Below are 6,028 nucleotides of genomic sequence, written 5' to 3' on the forward strand. Positions count from 1 at the left end.
CCACACATGTGTCATTGCACGCATGCACACTCCCATAGACAAACAAATAAATCAACATGACTTAAAAAGTCTGCTCCAAGGGAGGTGAGAGCTGTTTCAGCAGCCAAGAACATCTTGACACCACGCCCAGAGCGAGTCTTGAGTTGATTGACTCTTGACAGCTTGACGAGGAGAATCACCCATACCTTCTCCTCCATGTGGGCAAATGTCTACACTGTCAGACAAAAGCCTGGCTTCGGGAAAGGCACAACCAGAGAAACAGCTGGAACCAGAGGCAAGTCACAAACAGTTCCTTTGGCAAAGCAGAGTGGTGAATATTGGGCGATTGGGGAGACGACCTAAGGTCCCTACATATTGGGTTGTAAGCTTCAAAGTGGGGTCATATCTCAGGGAGCTAGTGGTTCCCAACCTGCCTGTCAGCAGAGAGAGCCCTCTGGGAAATGTGGACAACTTCCTCTAAATTCTAGGTAAAGATACTTCAAAAGGACGATAATTTCCCTCAGGAATGTGCAATCGGAGGGCAGCTTTCTGCTCTCCCGGTACTGAGGTTAAACTCACACTCTGCTCAGAGACAGGGAAATCCCAATCAAGAAATTAAAGTAGCCCCATATTAAAAGCACCCCTTTATAGCCAGCAGGAGTAAGCGCAAATCCTTCCTGAAGGAGAGATCCCAGTGAGGCCTCAGGATTTCTCTGGAGGAAGCACTAATATGAATTCAAACACAAGGAAACCAGCTGGAGAGATGGCGAGGCAGGTACGGGTGTTTGATGCTCTTACAGAGGGTCTGGTTTGGTTTCCACGAAGCAACATGCAAACATCTGTAATTCCAGTTTCAGGGGATCCAATGTCCTCATCTGGCCTCTACAGGTACCTACACGCATGTGGTGCATATACATACAAACTCAAGCACACATGTACAAAAATTAAAAAAAAATAAAGTAGACCAAATGTGGCAGCCTAATCCCAGCACTCAGGAGGCAGAGATGGGCAGAACTGTGAGTTTGAGGCCAGCCTGGTCTACATAGTAAGTTCTAGGACAATCAGAGCTAGATAGGGTCTCGAAATAGTGAGATCCTGATACAAAAACAAATAAAACAAGTATATGGAAACCTAAATAATGTTATTTCAGTTGGAGCCAGCATGAACTGCCAAATCTAGAATTTCCTTATTTATTTATTTATTTATTTATTTATTTATTTATTTATTTAATGTATATAAGTACACTGTAGCTGTCTTCAGACACACCAGAAGAGGGCATCTGATCATTTTACAAATGGTTGTAAGCCACCATGTGGTTGCTGGGAATTGAACTCAGAACCTCTGGAAGAACAGTCAGTGTTCCTAACCACTGAACCATCTCTCCAGACCAATTTCCCTCTTTTTAAAATTAATTTTATGTGTATGAGTGTGTTTGCCTGCATGCATGTCTATACATCACATGTGTTCCAGGCACACAGGGAGTCCAGAAGAGGATGTTGGATCTCCTGGGACTAGTGTTACAGATAAGTGTGAACCGTGATGTGGATCGTAGGAATTGAACCCAGGTTCTCTGGAAGAACAATTGAATGCTCTTTTATTAAAGAATGTATTTATTGTACTTTGATGTTTTGCCTGCATGTATGTCAGATCTTGGAGTTACACACAGTTGTGAACTGCCACATAGGACTGGGAATGTGCTGGTATCCTCTGGAAGAGCAGCCAGTGCTCTTAACTGCTGGACCAACTTTTTAGCCCCCAGTCAGTGTTCTTAACCCCTGAGCCAAGTCTCCAACCCCATCTATATTTTCTTAATCCATCACTAGAAAGTGCCAAGACAGGGGTGGCAGAGGAAGCAGAGGATCTTGGCCAATTGGAAATCAGGAAGGCTTCCCATGCAAGGGAACAGAATGACTGCTCTCGCCCAATGTCAAGTGAGGGTATAGCTGGCCATCCCTTGCAGGCCCCAGCTGTCTTCCAGAGAACTACATAGCACACTCCAGGCCTAGCCTCTGCCTGGGCAGGTCTGAGGCTCCCAGCTCAGCTCTCAGCAGTAATTAATTTCTGGGGGGGCCTCAGGTCATGTGGGAGGAGGTAGAGGCCAGAACAGAGAATCTCTAGCTACAAGACAACCTGATGCTCTCCTTCTTCTGGCCTCCACAGGCACACACACACACACACACACACACACACACACACACACCACATACACATACACAGAGGTAAAAATAAAAAAATCATGTAAAGAATAAAAACAAATCTTTAAAAATTAAAAAATAGGACAATTTCATTCTATATATATGTATATGTGTATATAATATATAGTACATTTGTGTGTATTTTTAAGTAACCTTTATAGTAGGTTTCTCTCTATATTTTTAAAGGTCTTTGGTATCATTTATCCCTACCCATAATCCTCCTCTAACCTACCCTCCACCCCTCTCCCTGGTGTAACACTTCCTGTTCCATTATTCTCATTTAACCTTTATTCCAGTAGATTCTATTGCCCCTCCCTTACACATCTCTCAGCATGGCTCCTTAGTAAACACCTGGCCTCCATGGATACTCTAAATGAAGCACACAGATACCTCTGAAGAGCCAAAGCTAACAATCCCAGTTGAGCGAAAACATGATGTTTGTCTTCTGGGTCTGGGATACCTCACTCAGAATGATTGTTTCCAACTCCATTAGCCTGCAAATGACATGATTTTGTTTTTCTCTGTAGCTGAGATAATATTTCAGTGTGTAAATACATTTTCAATATCCACTTGTCGTGGCAGACATCTAGGCTGTTTCCAGTCCCTGGCCATTGTGAGCAGGGCGGCAATGACCGTGGATGAGCGGGTATCTCTGAAGTAGAGTCCTTTGGAAAGTTGAATTATGTGGTAGGTCTGTTTTTAGGGTTTGGGGGGGACCTCCACACTGATTTCCATGGCGGCTACATTGTTTTGCTTACTGATTGACCAGTTACCATCAGTTAATGAAGGTTCCCTTTCCCCACACCCCTGCTGGCAAGGCCAGTCCCTTTCCCCTCATCTCTGCTAGTGTTTCTCATCATTATCTTTAATCTCAGTATTTCTGATGTGAGTGGCATGAAACCTCGAAGACGCTTTCTGTGAATTTTCCTGATGGCTAAGGATGATGAACATTGTCAAAAGTGTTTCTTAGCAACCTGTAAGTCATCTTTTAAGAACTGGGGTTTGTTTGTTTGTTTGTTTGTTTGTTTGTTTTTTGAGACAGCATTTCTCTGTGCAGCCCTGGCTGTCCTAGAACTCACTATGTAGACCAGGCTGACCTTGAACTCACAGAGATCCACATGCCTCTGCCTCCTGAGTACTGGGATCAAAGGCATGCACCACCACTGCCCATCAAGAACTCTGTTTACTTCTATGCCCCATTTAAAATGACTTGTTTTCTTTTTTGAGATTTTGATCTTTTCTTTCTTTTTTTCCCCCATTTATTTACTTATTCACGGGCTGGCGAGATGGCTCAGTGGTTAAGAGCACTGACTGCTCTTCTGGAGGTTATGAGTTCAAATCTCAGCAACCACATGGTGGCTCACAACCATCTGTAATGAGAAACAAATAAAGAACCGATGGTCTGCAGGGCGGTGGTGGCGCACGCCTGTAATCCCAGCACTCTGGGAGGCAGAGGCAGGCGGATTTCTGAGTTCAAGGCCAGCCTGGGCTACAGAGTGAGTTCCAGGACAGCTAGGGCTATACAGAGAAACCCTGTCTCAAAAAAAAAAAAAAAAAAGAAGAACCTATGGTCTGGGGTGAATGGGGGCCAGAGCAGGAGGGAGAAAGGGAAGGGGGAAAATTTACTTATTCATTTTCCATCCCTACAACTGCCCCCCTTGATCTTTTCATATATTCTAGATTCTAATTCTCTACAAGACATCTAGCTGATGAAAGTTTTTAGGTTTGTTTTTTTTTTTCCAATCTGTAGTCTGCCACTTTACTGGAGTGATGGTGTTCTTTTCTGCACAGACTTCTTTTAGTTTTATGAAGTCCTGTGTGTTAATTGTTGGTCCCAATGCCTGAATACTGGGATTGTGTTCAGGAAGTCTCTTTTACTGTGCCAGGGAGTTCAAACATTCTCTTCTTTCTCCTTTCTCTGAGCTGGTGGTTTGAATATGCTTGGCCCAGTGACTGGCACTGTTAGGAGGTGTGTCTTGTTGAAGGAAGTGTGTCACTGTGGGGGGTGGGTGATCAGACCCTCCTTCTAAGCCCATGGGAGTCAGTCTTCTAGAGGCCTTCAGATGAAGATGTAGAACTCTCAGTTCCTCCTGCACCGTGCCTGCCTGGATGCTGTTCCCACTTGATGATAATGGACTGAACCTCTGAACCTGTGAGCCAGTCCCAGTGAAATGTTGTCCTTATATGAGTTGCCTTGGCCATGGTGTCTGCTCACAAGAGTAAAATCCAAACTGAGGCACAGAGACAGAGTATCAGGTCTATGTTTGGTCTGTGGAGGTTTGAATATGCTTGCTCCAGGGAGGGGTACTCCTGGGAGGTGCAGCCTTGTTGGAGGAGGTGTGTCACTATGGAGACGGAGCTTTGAGGCAATACATATGGTCAAGCTCTGCCCAGTGTGAGACACAGTAGTCTCTTCTCCTGGTTACCTGGGTGATCAAGATTAGAACTCTCATCTCCTTCTCCAGCACCATGTCTGCCTGGACACTTGCATGTTTCCTGCCATAAAAACGACCTGAACCCCTGAAACTGTAAGCCAGCCTCAATTAAATGCTGTCATTTAGAAGAGTAGCCTGGGTCGTGATGTGATGTCTCTTCACAGCAATGGGAACCCTAAGACAATGTCCTTGATCCATTTGCAGTTGAGTTTTGTGCAGGGTAAGAGGTAAGAACCCAAGTTTCATTCTTCAGGAAGCTGGGCAGTTTGGCCAGCACCACAGTTTCTCCTTGGAGAAGAAACAAGGAGGCTGGAGAGATGGCTTAGCGGTTAAGAGCACCGACTGCTCTTCTGAAGGTCCTGAGTTCAAATCCCAGCAACCACATGGTAGCTCACAACCATCCATAATGAGATCTGACCCTCTTTTCTGGAGTGTCTGAAGACAGCTACAGTGTACTTATATATAATAAATAAATAAATCTTTAAAAAAGAAAAAAAATCAACCACAGCACCAGGAAACACTACACTAAGTGAGCTGACTGAAGAACTTCATAATTTATTCTAGACTCCCTATAAATAGAACCCCCAATTAGCAGTTTGCACTGTCAGCTGGTAACTACTAGAATAAGGATTTATGCAAAGCATTATACACACAGTAGCTTACCACTACTGAAAACAAGTGCAGTCCCTTTAGGAAAGAAAACCAACTGGACTCTAAATTACACAGCATAGTGACAAGACTCCCCACCACTTGGGAATGTAAAACGTTTCATTTAAAATGTTGCCATTGTGATAGACAAAGTAGCTCTTATAAGTGCGCAGGATACATTCTATAGCTTCCAAGCTTGCATTTTTATGGTCGGGCTTAACAGGCCCAATTGTTACACATCAGAATCAAGTCATAACCAATTTAGAGAAAAAAGAGCCCTGCATATTTATTGATCAATCCCCCTCCTTAATGGCTCCCTTGCAGGTCATACAGAAACAGGCATCACCAGAAGCAAGAAATGACACTGTCCTTCTGCACAGTAGTCACTCGTTCTGGCCGAGCCTCAGTGCTCACCCCACTCATCCAGAGTGACATAAACACAGGACAGCCTATTATAAGCAATTTCTTATAGAAAAATTCTCAAATGAAAGAACTTTACAGGACAAATTACAAAATGCCATTAAAAAACTACCTACGCCTCCACCCTCCATGTATCTGGCGAGGTGACTGGATGCCTTTGGGCACCCTAGCTGACTCATGCCTAGTGTGTTGGCATATGGACGCTACTTCAGGTGTACTTCGCCAGCTTCTCGAAACACAACAATTGCCATGTCCTACCGTCTCAGGCTAGTTCTGAAATCCTAGGTGAGTTCTCTAGCCAACTTCTGAAAAGCATTTTAGGGGCCAGGAGCTGTGTCAAGAACGATGGGG

The sequence above is a fragment of the Apodemus sylvaticus genome, chromosome 17 (genome assembly GCF_947179515.1).
Source record: "Apodemus sylvaticus chromosome 17, mApoSyl1.1, whole genome shotgun sequence".
Classification (NCBI taxonomy): Eukaryota; Metazoa; Chordata; class Mammalia; order Rodentia; family Muridae; genus Apodemus; species Apodemus sylvaticus.